Source organism: Pseudopipra pipra, chromosome 5 (genome assembly GCF_036250125.1).
Source record: "Pseudopipra pipra isolate bDixPip1 chromosome 5, bDixPip1.hap1, whole genome shotgun sequence".
Lineage (NCBI taxonomy): Eukaryota > Metazoa > Chordata > Aves > Passeriformes > Pipridae > Pseudopipra > Pseudopipra pipra.
In genome coordinates this window covers 1619752-1632598 of record NC_087553.1, presented here as the reverse complement: position 1 = coordinate 1632598, position 12847 = coordinate 1619752, and the positions used below count along the sequence as shown (strand labels likewise).

The 12847-nt window shown below is 43.0% G+C and overlaps 1 protein-coding gene across 2 annotated transcripts in view; it reads right to left on the bottom strand.

Annotated features, from left to right (window-relative positions):
* Window positions 1-12847, bottom strand: part of SHISAL1 (shisa like 1) — a 237231-nt gene that overhangs the window by 162187 nt on the left and 62197 nt on the right. Inside the window, exon 1 of one of the 2 annotated variants that reach the window (XM_064654075.1) lies at window positions 507-780. The exons of the other annotated variant lie outside the window; for it this stretch is intronic. The gene's annotated coding sequence lies outside the window, so the exon portion shown is untranslated. Of the gene's footprint in view, window positions 1-506; window positions 781-12847 lie in introns of those variants that run through there. 2 annotated transcript variants of the gene reach the window in all.

Genomic DNA, 12847 nt, shown 5'->3' with positions numbered 1-12847 from the left:
AGTTGTTTGCTGAAAAGCACATCTCAAACATACACAGTATAATTATGTGGACTAGAAATACATTACAGCAGAAATCCTGGGGAAGTGGCACTTGACAAAGATTTTTCCCTGAAAAGACAGCATTTAAGACCGTGCAGATGGCATTCTGACTGAGAAATCTAGATTACTTTGCTAGTCAGATTAAAACATTTAAATCTTTAATTTAATATCAGCAACTTTTCTGTGCATGGCTTAAAAGTTTTATTTTTTGGCATGTATTAAAGCTTTCAAGAAAATCCACAGGAATAACAACTCAGCCTATTATTTTTAATGCAAGTTTCAACATTCTGTCAAAAGGCTTCTTTTTGGCAACAAGCATTAGCTAGATTATTGCACATTAAACGACTGCTGATGAGCTGAAAATGTGTTGCCTAGTATTTAAGAATGAACAATATTAGCACCTTAACGGAGACCAAAATTAGTGCTAAGCAATTTATACCTCCAAGAAGGTCTATAAATAGCATTACCTGTTAGCAAGTCAGTTGTCAGCACTGCTGAGTCTGAAAAAGCAAATAATAACAGGTTTCAAAGCAGCTGCCTAATGATCACCTTATTCCAAGCTCCACGTACATGCAGATCTGAACGAGCATCACCTCACCCCAGAGCAGTTCCCTTGGATGCCAGTTCCGTAACACAGCCCAAAATAAAGTCTTTCTCTGTCCCCTAAAGTCACCCAAAGCACTACTCCGGCTCAAAAAACCAAATTAAGCCTCAAACGCAGGACGAACTGACAGGAAGCCCTCGGTAATCTGCCATCAGAGCATCACTTTGCACTGCCTTAATTTCCCTAACTCTGAGCGCTCTGATGCTTCCCTCCTTGGGTTGCCTGAAAAGGTTTATATTTAGCACCCGACCCCTTCGCACAGGGGAATTACAGGAGGTTTTCCGATCGACAATTGCCGCCTGTCAGCGCTCCTTGGCACGGCTCGGAGCCCAGTTGTGAATCTGAGGGGGTGGCTGTGGGGGGGGGAGTTGCAGCCTTTCTTTCTCCTTCTCGCTGCAAAGGTTTACAGCGCTAAGACAAGGAGAAAAGGCAACTTTAAGGTGTATATTTGCCCCGGAGCACAGCGATGGAGGGTGATGGCTCTGAGGGAGAGCTGTGCATCACAATGACGACACTCAACAAACCCCAGGGCTGTCTAAAACTCTCTGCAATTTTAAGCACCAATGTTTGTGAGTGCAGGATGTGTTTATTTTTTAAGCACCAATGTTTGTTAGTGCAGGATGTGTTTATTTTTTAAGCCCAGAAATGGGTCACGGCTCATCAGCTCCTGGAAGTTTTCGTGATCCATCCAATCGGGAGCTCTGAAAACAGAAGGACTTCTGAGCCTACCAAAAAAAAAAGGAGCACTTTAAGCATAAACTCTTAAGAAAGATCATCCTGCACGTAATGAAGATAAATACGTAAGAGGCAGTTAAATAGATGCCTGCTTTTCAAAGCCTAAACAGGTGGTTCTGGAGCACACAGATTTACATCCCACCTTCACAATGTAACTCCCAGTTCCCTCTGGTATTTTGAAGACAGCTAGACCCAATGTTCCATCACATCAAAAGGTCTCATCAGACCTTTTAAGTACAGAATCTCTCTTGTATTGCTTGAGATACTTGGCAGATAAAATTTTCCTGACATCCAGCAGAAGCTGAAGTTAGATATATTCAGAGAGTAACTGTGTAGTTTTTCTTTAATGTTAGTTACAGTGAGGGAGGTTAGACACTGCACTACCTTAAGGGACAAAGAACATTTTTAGTTTCCTGATATCTTGGAAGGCCAGAACATGTTTTTTCACATCAGTCTATAGCTCTGATGGCAAGAGGGGAGGGCACAAGGGCCAGGTGCTGTTCTCCTTGAGCACCAGTAGGATTTTGGCTTCTAAAACCAAGAGATGCACTTGAGGTAACAATGCTGGCTGGGAAAAGATTAGATCTACCTAATGATTTGGGTGGGACAAGAGCATCTTCAACAGGTTTGCTGGAAGAAGGCTTTAAACTACTGCTGGATGAAGAGCAGAAAGCAAAGAGAAGGAATAAGAAACTGAGAAAAAGGGGGTGGTAGAGGAGGGTAGTTTTCTGGTTGGCTGATTCCACAGTTTGCTGTGGAAAGAGCTACATTAGAGAAAGGGCTGCTGTAGTTTATCTCACAGTAACTGCACTGCAATGGGTCCTGCAGGTCTTCTGTGGGAAGCTGCTGCTCTGCAGTCCATGGGAAACCATAACAGCTGATCCCACACATGAAACTAGGATGAATCTAGACCAAAAGTCACTTTTCCTCCTGCCATTTCACCCTGAAAGCAGAGAACACCACTCTGGCTTCCTGAACGGGAGGCTGCAGACACAGCAAGGAAGGGATCTCCCAGAACTGTTCCCTTTAGAGGAAAAAACATTCCTGTCAATACCTGCTAGATGCAAATACTGTGTCAGTGTTTCTAAGCCTAAAGTCACCTAACTGTATATTGCTTTACAGCCTAAGGATTTTGCCCTGCCTATGGCAAACACTCTGTTCTTCCAGCTCCTTTTTTCTTTCCTCGGAACGCTAAGCTCGGGCTGGAATTCCCAGAGTCATGTCACTCATACAAGTCTTTCATTTTCCACAAGCTACCACGCTCAGAAATCCTTCCCCCTGTCATTTTCAAGCCATTAAACTGCCACTAGAGCAATTCAAAGTACTGCTTTACAATCCTGTTAAGGGATTATGCAAAAGCCTTTTGGCAATGCTTAAGGACAATACATCAGGCTGCAATATGAACGTGGATATGAGGGAGAAAAGGTGGGAGAAAAGCAGGAGGAAATTGCCTGGTGCTAAACATGAAAGAGGAAAAGCTGTCATCCCCTAAGCCTAGGCAAAGGGACAACATAAATGAACACAAGACATGAATGAAACTGCTCCCAGCTGAAAGTGGAGGGTCCTCCAGCATCTCCCAGTGGGTGGCCCCACCGGTTTCAGTGGTTCCTCCCAGCTCAGAGAACCAGCAGCCTCATTTTATCCCAGCACTGCCAGAATTGTTAAATGGGCAAGATTGAAAATTATGATAAGGCTGATGAAAATATGTGTAACTTCTTTCCAACCTGCCCACTCTGCAGCTCACGCGTGGCCGAGGCACTCGAAGTAACGTGAACAAAAAGAAAAGGCTGCTGAGAAATACTTACCTTGGGAAGGGAGTTTAAAAGATATATTCAGTTCTAAGTGCAGAACCCAGATCTCCTGTCAGTGATTATGTATCTCCAAGCAATATTTTCAAGTGCAAGCCTGTCCTAGTTCATAAGGGATGCTTCTTCTGAAAATATTGCCAACATCTGTAATAGCTGCAGCCTCTCACCAACTATAGACACAAAAAACTAGGAGGTGTTCTAGAATCCCTCCTCTGCTCCAGTGAGAAGAACATGGCACTAATTAAACACCTAAAAGGAACTAAGATGTTTAAGATGTTTCTTGATGACAAGGCAGAAATAAAGAAGGGGAATATTAGAAGGGCACCTGTTTTGTTAGGCTTGTTAAAAACAGCTTAACTACATCAAGGTTAATTCATTTTTTACCAATAACCAAATGTTTTAACACTTTCTGGAGACATATGCAAACTGTTTTAGATAAGTTTCCACTGACTGTGCACAGGTAAGTTGGATGCTCAACTATTTTTCTGGCTCAGCCCACATAATTCAAGATGGTCAAGAAGAACAAAAGGGGGTAAATCTAATTTTTATGGAAGACACTTGCAGACAGGCATCTCCTAAATTCTCTTTTCACTAATAAGGTTTAGAATGAAGTGTCTTTGCAGCTTTAAATAAATAGCTTTTTGCTATTACTCAAAATGTAGTTGTACACTGTTCTTGTTCTTGTTCTTGTTCAGTGGAACAACAGGAAATCTACTACTTTAATGTTCCACTCGTGTCCAGAACTGAGTGAACCAGCCAGGAAATTACTTCCCTTCCTACTCAAATCAAGGTTGAAAACCAGGCTCAGGCTGAACCTCTGCAAAGGAACCACTGAATCCACCTTCCCACGTCCAAAAAAGTCCAGCCATTTTGTAATAACTTAAGAATATCTGTTGAGAACAACACAGAGCCTTATTTCCCCTGGAAGCAAACTGTAGAAACCTGCACAAAATGTACCTTAAATGACAGCTGCCAATAATGGTCTGGTAGAGGTTCTGTGCTGGGACTTCAGCAATCAAGGTTCGTTTTCTAACTCTTTACAGGGTCCCAGCTGGATTTTGGGAAAGTTGCTTTCTTGGTTATTGTTCTTTTCTAGGAAGACTTATAAAATCCAACCCTCACCAGCCCTCTTGCCTTGTCCAAGAGACCTTGCAGGACTCTGTTTAAAGTTTTTGCTATTTGTTTTTATTATGATAACACAAAGAGACCTGGCCTTTACAGTCCAAAGCAATAGGGGATGAACCTTCCATCCATTTAAAGGTGAGACTTCCAGGTTTGTTTTTTTGTCTTTGTGTGCTCACAGGGGTGGCAGGGTCTGTGTGCACATTGAGTACTCTTACTGCCTTGGAACCATTTTTGCACTGAACAGAAGCACACACCAAATGAAAATTCGTGTTTGAAAGATTGGTTTGATCTCACCTCAGCATTTTCCCTCATGGCAAGCAAGAGGAAGGGAAAAAAACCACCACCAGTTTGCCTCCATACAGTGTTAGTGACGTTTTCATTAGAAGTCAAACCTGTGAAAGTCTCACTTTCTGTATGTAAACAACCAGCATTTCTTTTAAGAGTCACTTTTTTAATTAAATACAGTCCCAGCTGTCATTTCTAGCTATTTAATCACAAAGAGGTTTCCTAGGAACATAAAGCTGGAAGTGATGAAGTTAAATTGGGTCCTACATTTACAAGCATCCCCTTAAGCAAGCAGATTACCTGCAGTATATATATATATATATACACACACACATATATATATTCCTAAGGGTTGTTCAAACTTGATATCTGAATAAACAAGACTTCTCATGGCTGGAGTGCACAGTATTAATCTCACTTCAGGACAAGCTGCTCCCTCTTCAGCAACACAAGTGTTGCTGGTCAGCAGCATCACCAGAGGGCCCAGGGGAAGCTGAGCTGGTACTTTCTGTTTTCTTTCCTTTTGTCCCTTTTCCATCCAATTCCAGCTACAAAACAAACATTTTTCAGTACAGTTTGAGGCACCATCAGCCTCCCAGTTTGGACACTCACTCCAGGCAACCTCACTGCCTTCTCAGGAGAAGGAAGGGGAAGCAAAGCCCATCAACTCTGAAACAAGAGGGAAGGGTTTTTCCTCTTCCACCACGGAAAGTGCAGGAGGATTAACAGGAGCAGGACCCAGGACATACAGGTCCTAACACTGAGCTCCATCATCATTATTTACCATCTCCCAACAAACAAACAATTTAAAAATGCATTTGTTTTCCACATTGAACCAATCTACAACACTGAGGAGATTTAAAGACAATTTGAAGACTCCAAAGCAATTGGCTGCAGCAAAGGAATAGCTCTGAGATAAGTCAGATATGAAAAACGAGGAATACGACTTTCAATAAAAATCTTGCCAAATAGGAGAACAAAACTCCAAATTGTCTTTTCACTTCTCTTCCTTTCCAACAAAATTATCCTCTGCCCCCTGAACCATCCTTACAAGTATTCTGGTTATCCTGAATTAAAAAAAATGGAGGAAGATGTTTGTCTCAAAACTAGATACTTGCAGCAATTTCTTTTCCAGATTCTCTTGTATCCCACATTCACTGTATGCATCATACACCTTGTGACAGGGAGGGTGTGGATCCCCTTGGCTGCTGTTGGTGAGCTGAGGGGAAGGAGGGTGCTCAGGTGCTTTTCCTGCAAGCCCACTCCTCTTCCTCCTGAACATCCCAAACTTCTTCCACCGGTCTCACAGGCTCCTCTTCCTTTTCACTGCTTTAGGTTTTTACAGGAGCCAAAATGTCCAAACCATTAGTTTTCCTGGCTTTAAGTGGCATATGGTACTGGGTACCTCGGGCATGCTGGGAGGAGAACAACTGTTGTCAGATGGGCAGGCACATAAATACTTATTCAGTATTTATGAGTGTTTTTTCAGTAATACACAGCTCAGGAATGATTTCAGAGCCTGAATCCCCAGTTTGCCTGTTGTTTCCAGTAGCTGGAGGACAGATGCTCGGGAAGATTGGCAATTAGCAGCTGGAAGGTGGCCAATGTTATTCCTATGTACAAGGGTGGGAGGGAAGATCCAGGAAATTACAAAGTGCTTCCCTTTGTTAAAGGCACTGGGATGTGAAACAGAACCCCCCCCTTACACCCCAGCTCTGAAAGTCAAGCATTAGGTTCAGCCTAAGGCATTTTTCAGCTCTCACTTTCACAAGAAAACACAGATACTTACAAACAAGCTCAAAAAATAAAAATCAGTTTTATCTGTGGGACTATTTCTCCATGAGCTGGTCTCATCCAGGATTCACACCCAATATCCTGACCTGGACATCAGGACCAGGTGTTCAGATGAGAGACACAAGCAAACACTTAAGTTTTCCTGAACTGAACTGCCTCCAAATGGGCTACATTTATTGTCTATTTGCTTGGCATTTGCACAATGTGTGTGGAGAAACAAAATTAACCTCAGTGTTGCAGAAACACATGTAAGATTTGTTCCTGATTACCATTCCTGTTATGTTCCTAAGGAGCTCCTAATATGTACAGATGTAAAGAGTTAATTTCCCCATCAAAATATAGCTTTAATAATATCTTTATAGCTCTAATAATTATCCATGACCAATTTCTCTTACTGGGCTCTATTCCACACTTTTATATCCACTGGAAGAGAGCCTTGCATGCCTGGTTTAGTTTTTGACTATGGCTGTATCTTCACAGTGTTCTTGCCTGTAGCCAGGCTGATGGGGTGGTACCTTTAATAACCAGGCTTAAGGCAAGGTAGAAATTTATTCAAGAGCATCAGAAAAATCCAGATTAAGCAAGGTGTACACTCTGCAGCTGTCACCATGTCCTGTCAGCCCTCAGCACTGTGGGGATGTCATTTCTATTCCTGTGTCCTTGAGACAGTGTGTGCCATCCACATTTGCTGTATTCCTACTAATGCTATCTACCCACCCAAAACACACTGCTTTATTTGTAAAGGTTGGTAGCAATAATAAGACATATTTAACTGGCTGGCAGACACTATCTGTTAAGACAAGTTGAGAAAGATTTTGCTCTTCCTGCTGTGCAGCTGTGCCTGCACTTTCTGAGGCTCATGGATGGAGTTAAAGAGATTCAGCAACAAAATTCAGCAGCACTGCCAGTGTTTAGAGCTGATGGCAAGTTTTAGAGATAAACCAACTGAAGTTAATATTCATTCTGTGGTTTGAGATAACTCATGGGCCAGCTGGAACTTACTGCTGGGCTTTGTGACATATTAAGCAGCAAGATGACACTGATGGTACCTTTACCAAGAGCTCAGAACACACCACACACTAACCCTCACAGAAATTAACTGCACAGTAGAGCTGCCAAAGGTCTTATTAAACTTTTTTTCCCCCAAATGAATACCTACTCCTCTCCAAATGTAGTTCAAAATCAAAACTGACAGGGAAGGGAGGAAATGTGACTTAGCAAATTCTACCTAGGAGAGAGGAGCTGTTCCCAAAGCACAGGGCTATGCCTGCTCCAGGGGTGGAGAACTGCAGCAGATATACAGGTTTACTGTGTTCACTCCCACCCACTATTTGACTTGTCTCTAAATTGTTCCTTTTTCAGGATGTATCTAATTTTGGTATAAATGTTCAGCAAATCTATCATTCTTTTTTAATCCTTGACTTTTCCCCCTTCTGGCTGTTCTCTCAATAAATTTTGTCACAGTATTTTGAACAGGAACCTATTACTCCTTTTCCTTTCACAGACTTGTTCTTTTGCTCATGGTTTTGTTCTTGAGTTACTTTGGGATCATCTAACACCTTTTCTTGGGTCAAAGCTCTCCAGTTCATTTCTCAAGAGTTAGAGAGGAAATCATTGGACACTTTCCCACCTCAGACACCCCCTTCTGTCACGTTCTGTCAGACTAATTGAGTTGCCAGCATCCCAAGGGGATAGGGATGGCAGGAGCTGTGCAAGATCCACCTGGATGAGGATCAGACTTTTCCTTGAACAATGACACTGTTTCAAGGTCACTCTGTGAACTGGCTCACTATCAGAACTGGAATCCACCAATTCTCAGGGCACAGTGGGAGACCATTTTTAAAATACTTCTCTCCTAAACAGAAGTCCTTCATTTGTTGATTTTCAAAATTGCAACAGCAATTCTTACACATTCCCACACAGTTCCCACAGAAGCTCTGTGTAAGTCACCAGAATATCCACATCACACTCTTCCCTTACAACACTGGTTTCATTATTTCTCCTGATTTAAACAGAAGCAAGACCCTGCCATTGCTGCTTGCCAAGTTTGTTGACTATCCTGATCTTAAAGGCTGTGAATCATTCTAGATAAATTAAGTTGCATGTCCTCCTTCCTAAAGGAAACTGTTCAGGCTTCCTGAACTTCCATGGGCTTCACTTGCTGTACAGTAGATGGCATAGATACCTTAGACCATCATTTAATCACCATAAAGTGATTTGTGTGAAGTTTCACACAAATGAAAAGATTTAGGCATGAAATTTAACTTGTATCTCCCCAGATCAAGAGAGGTTGTGAAGATGCTAATTAAGCACGCAGGATAATGAAACACAGAAGCTACAATTATGTATTCAGCTACAATATTTTCATGGGATCTCTTGGAAAACACCACACCATTCTCCACTTAAAAGAAGGTTGTAGTGAGAGTCTTTGTGAAGTTTCCTCCCTTCTCTGTGGAGACAGATCCCCTCCTTCCTCTTTGAAGGGGGACAAAGTTTTTTCCCCCAGAAATACACAAGTTATTCTTCTCTTGACGTGTCAGAAGAGCCTTAGTTCTGTCTGCAAAGGAGGTGAAATCTCTGCCTTATCCCACACACCAACAAGTCCATGTCAAGTCTCCACCTGATTTTCAGCAAAGCATCAAAGCCAAAAGTTTAACCCTACACTTAATTTGCACTTCTGTGGATGCATGTCCAAGTTTGTGGCCTGAAAACACCTCGAAGATGCTGTTTTAGAGATTCAATCTCACATCAGTCAAAGATCAAACTCCCAAACAGGAGTTCTCCACCACTTACCTTTACAAAGCCTACCAAAAGCCAAATCTCTTGTGCTGTCCTACCAGTCCCCTCCCTTTCCATTTTAGAAATTAATTTCTCCCTGTCTCATCATACACATCATATTTAGCTAATATTTCCTTTCTGTCAGGCCCACGTGGCAATAGATCTTACACTGCTGTCAACCAAATATAAAATATTAATATCCTATTATAGATTTAGTTGAGTCAGACGTCTTTTCTGCTTCCTTTCATTTCAGGGATTGGTGGGAAAGGGTGTTTTGGTTTTTTTCAATACCAATATCCCCAGGGGATAAAGCAATACAGACACCCTCTCCCTGCCACTGCTGACAATAATTACAGTTAGTCAATCTCACTGGCACTTAATGTTCAGAGATGGAGTATTCACCTGGAAAGGGCCTTAAATTGGAAAGATTCAAGGGATTCTTTTTCCTTGCAGGACAGTGAAGTATTTTCTTCTTCCCACCTTCAAGGTTCTTCAGTAGCTCAGGGAACTAGTTGGTAAAACAAGCACAAAACAGACCTTGAGGTGGCCCTTTAGTGCCGTGGCAGGACAGGTTTCCTTTGTTCTCCCAGGTTTTCTGGTGTGGAGAAAGGGGGCAATCAGGAGGTGATAGCAGGGTGAGGGGACAGTGCTCATGCACAGCAGGGACCCTCTCAACTTGGGCTGCCCAAACCAGAAGGATGAGGGACTTGGAGCTTCCCCCTCCCCTGCAAGGCCTTTCTTAGAGCTTTTCCTTGGAGCATGGGGAGGGGGGAAGGTAAGCAGGGCAGCACAGCACAAGCCAAACAAAATCATTTCTTTTCCTTCCCGGAGCACTGAGGCTTTTAGCTGCTGCATTCAGAGACAGAAGCCTTGTCCATCCTCTTTCCTATTTTCACCCTGTCAAATAAATTTATGGGCTGGGAGGGGGGAAGAAATTCTAATTTTCCAAGTTTGTCTGAGGTAGGAGTAGGAACTACATCCCTTCCAGGGTAATTCTGAGCCTGCAACAGGAAATAAAGCAGCCCCTCAACAGGAGCAGAGGCAACCCCAAATACAGGCTAATGAAAGGAATACATATAGGTAAACAGACCTTGTGACACAACCTTCCTGCTTTCTATTGATTGCCTAAAACCTTAATACTGCAATATCTGCCTGCAAATCCTCCTAGAGACAGAAATGAGATAGGCTGGCCTGAAGCACAGCACTGACAGGAAGCAAAATGCAAACACCCTCAGTGGCTTCCACAGCTGGAACTCAGAAGTGCATGGCACTTAAAAACCTTTTTCTTTTCACTAAAAAAGGCTGTGCATGCAAGGGAATTACTTGTGGTCAAGTCAGAGTCAGAGAGAGCTTCTAGATATAACTGTAGAAGGGAAAAGGGCAATTATTTGAAGAGAAGCCTCAGTGGCTCTTGTGTTGGTTTTCACTCCTGACCCAAAGGGCAGTCCCTTCTTAATGAGCCTCTGGCATGATATAACAAGATAAAAAGTGTTAAGATGCCATGTGAGACAAAAATAATCAATGTTCAGTGAGTAGCTCTGTGACAAAGGGAGACAAAAGAAGCAAATAATGCACATAAATTATGTGTACCCCTTGCTATCTTACCAATGCATATATAGTATGTAATATATAGTCACAATATAGATATATTTTCATATATATGTGCACACACAAAGCTGAAGAAAGCCTCCCTCTGTGACAATTCAGGCCCACATGAATCTCAAAGGCAGCTGACAGACTTGTACACGTGGATCCACCACCAAGCAGGAAGGACCTCCTGCCTGTAGCTGCACTTTGGCAAATACAACTGCAAGGAAGTCATTTCCTTGATTCCCTGGGGGCTTCAGGAGGCAGGACCTGCACAAAGCTCAGGCTGTTCAGGATGATCTCACAGCTGTGTGCACCTGGACTGTATTTATTAACACAGCCCAGGACACTATTCCTCCTCAGTGGTCTGTTTCCATTTTTGCCTTAGAGGATTCCCATGAAATCCATGGAACCCAAGCCCAGTATTCAGGCATTGTAGCAAGGAGACATATGGAGAGAAGGAGTGTTACATTGGAAGCTGCTTTTTTAACCAGACAAACACACCAGCTGCTTTTAAATCGCTCCCAGGTTTCAAGAGCTGCAAATAGTCTCGAGATGCAGCTCTTAAATAGAGGGAGTGTGAGCAGGTGGTCAAAGTTCAGGAAAAACTGCCTTTGATCCTTCAGCTTGTGTCATCTGCTTATTTCCATAGATGTGAACACTAGAACATGCACAGTATTATAAATAATTGAAAGTGAGACACATTTATAATTCTTCTGTGTCTGGAGTCAGAGTTCCCCGAATTGGCTTTGAATTAGTCAAAAGGAAAAAAAAAAATTAACCATTTATACAACCTAGAAGAGTACTGACGTGGAGAGAGTTTTTAGAAATAGAGCAGAGTTCTGCAGAGGGAGAAATCTCCACATGACAGATGGAGCCATTATCACCTAATGTGCCTCTGCAAGGCACTTGGCCCGGGGTGGCACAGGGATAGAAAGAAAAAGGGGAATAAGCACAAGTAAACACAAAACCTGCTAGTACAGACAAACTGAGACCATGGACACTATTTTTGGTCACAAAAGGGATTTACTGGCACTTTCTATTGGTGAGGATGAAAGCTCCACGTTGTCATTGCAGTGAACAAAGATAAAAACCCCATAAAGTCAGAAGTGGCAGGAAACTAAACAGCTTAGCAGGAAAAAAGACAGGAGCAAAAGAGGCAAACAGACAAGTAGTGTTAACATAAAATAGTCCAAAAAATAGTGATTGACAGGAGTGAGGTGCTCTGCTCAGAGAAGGAATCCAGGAAACAGCAAGTTACCATTTCTTCACTGCAATGAAATAGGACACCCCAGAACTTGAATCCAAGAGCCCATCACTGCACATCAAACCAGGCAGAGAATGACTGTCGGGGGCTGGAACTAGATGATGTTCCAGGTCCCCTTCCAACCCAACCCAGGCTATTCCTGCTTGCTGGGAAAGCAGAGGGGCAAAGTTTCAGTGCTGATTAAACAGCAAGGTGCAGATGATCATGTTTTCAGGGATTCATGCAGCAAGACAGGACTTGCAGGAATGTTATGGCACACAGTGGCTGTCTGCCCCAAAAACAGCACAGAGGGAGTGCACCCATGCCTCAGTTTTGGCCTGGGCATGGTTTGCATGTTCCAAACCGTGATATGAATGAGGTGGAGGAAATGCAGCATCATCTGCTTTTATTCTTGCTTTGGGACAGTCACCTTCAGTCAGACAACTACTGATGGTAAAATCTGCAGCCACAGCTCCTGCCATCCCTCAGTCCTGCCTGTCACATCCTTTGTGCCAGCAGTGGGGCAGAGACACAGCTGTCTCCTCCCTGTGAAGCTTTCCCTGCTGATCCCAGACATCCCTCCCTGCTCCCTGCAGAGCGTGTTAACCTGACTGCAGCTGCACACACCAGCTCAGACACCTCACTGCAACCCATCAGGGAGCTCAGAAATGACAACCCACACCTTCCAGAAGGATGGGTTCAGTTTAGGAAATGAAGCCTTGTGACCATTGCATCACAGGGCTCCCTCAGATGGGGATTACTTCACCTCTGTCCTTCCTATTAGACTCTCAGTAATTTGCTCCCACACTGCTTCAGACACCTCACCTTCTCACAAAATACCTGCTG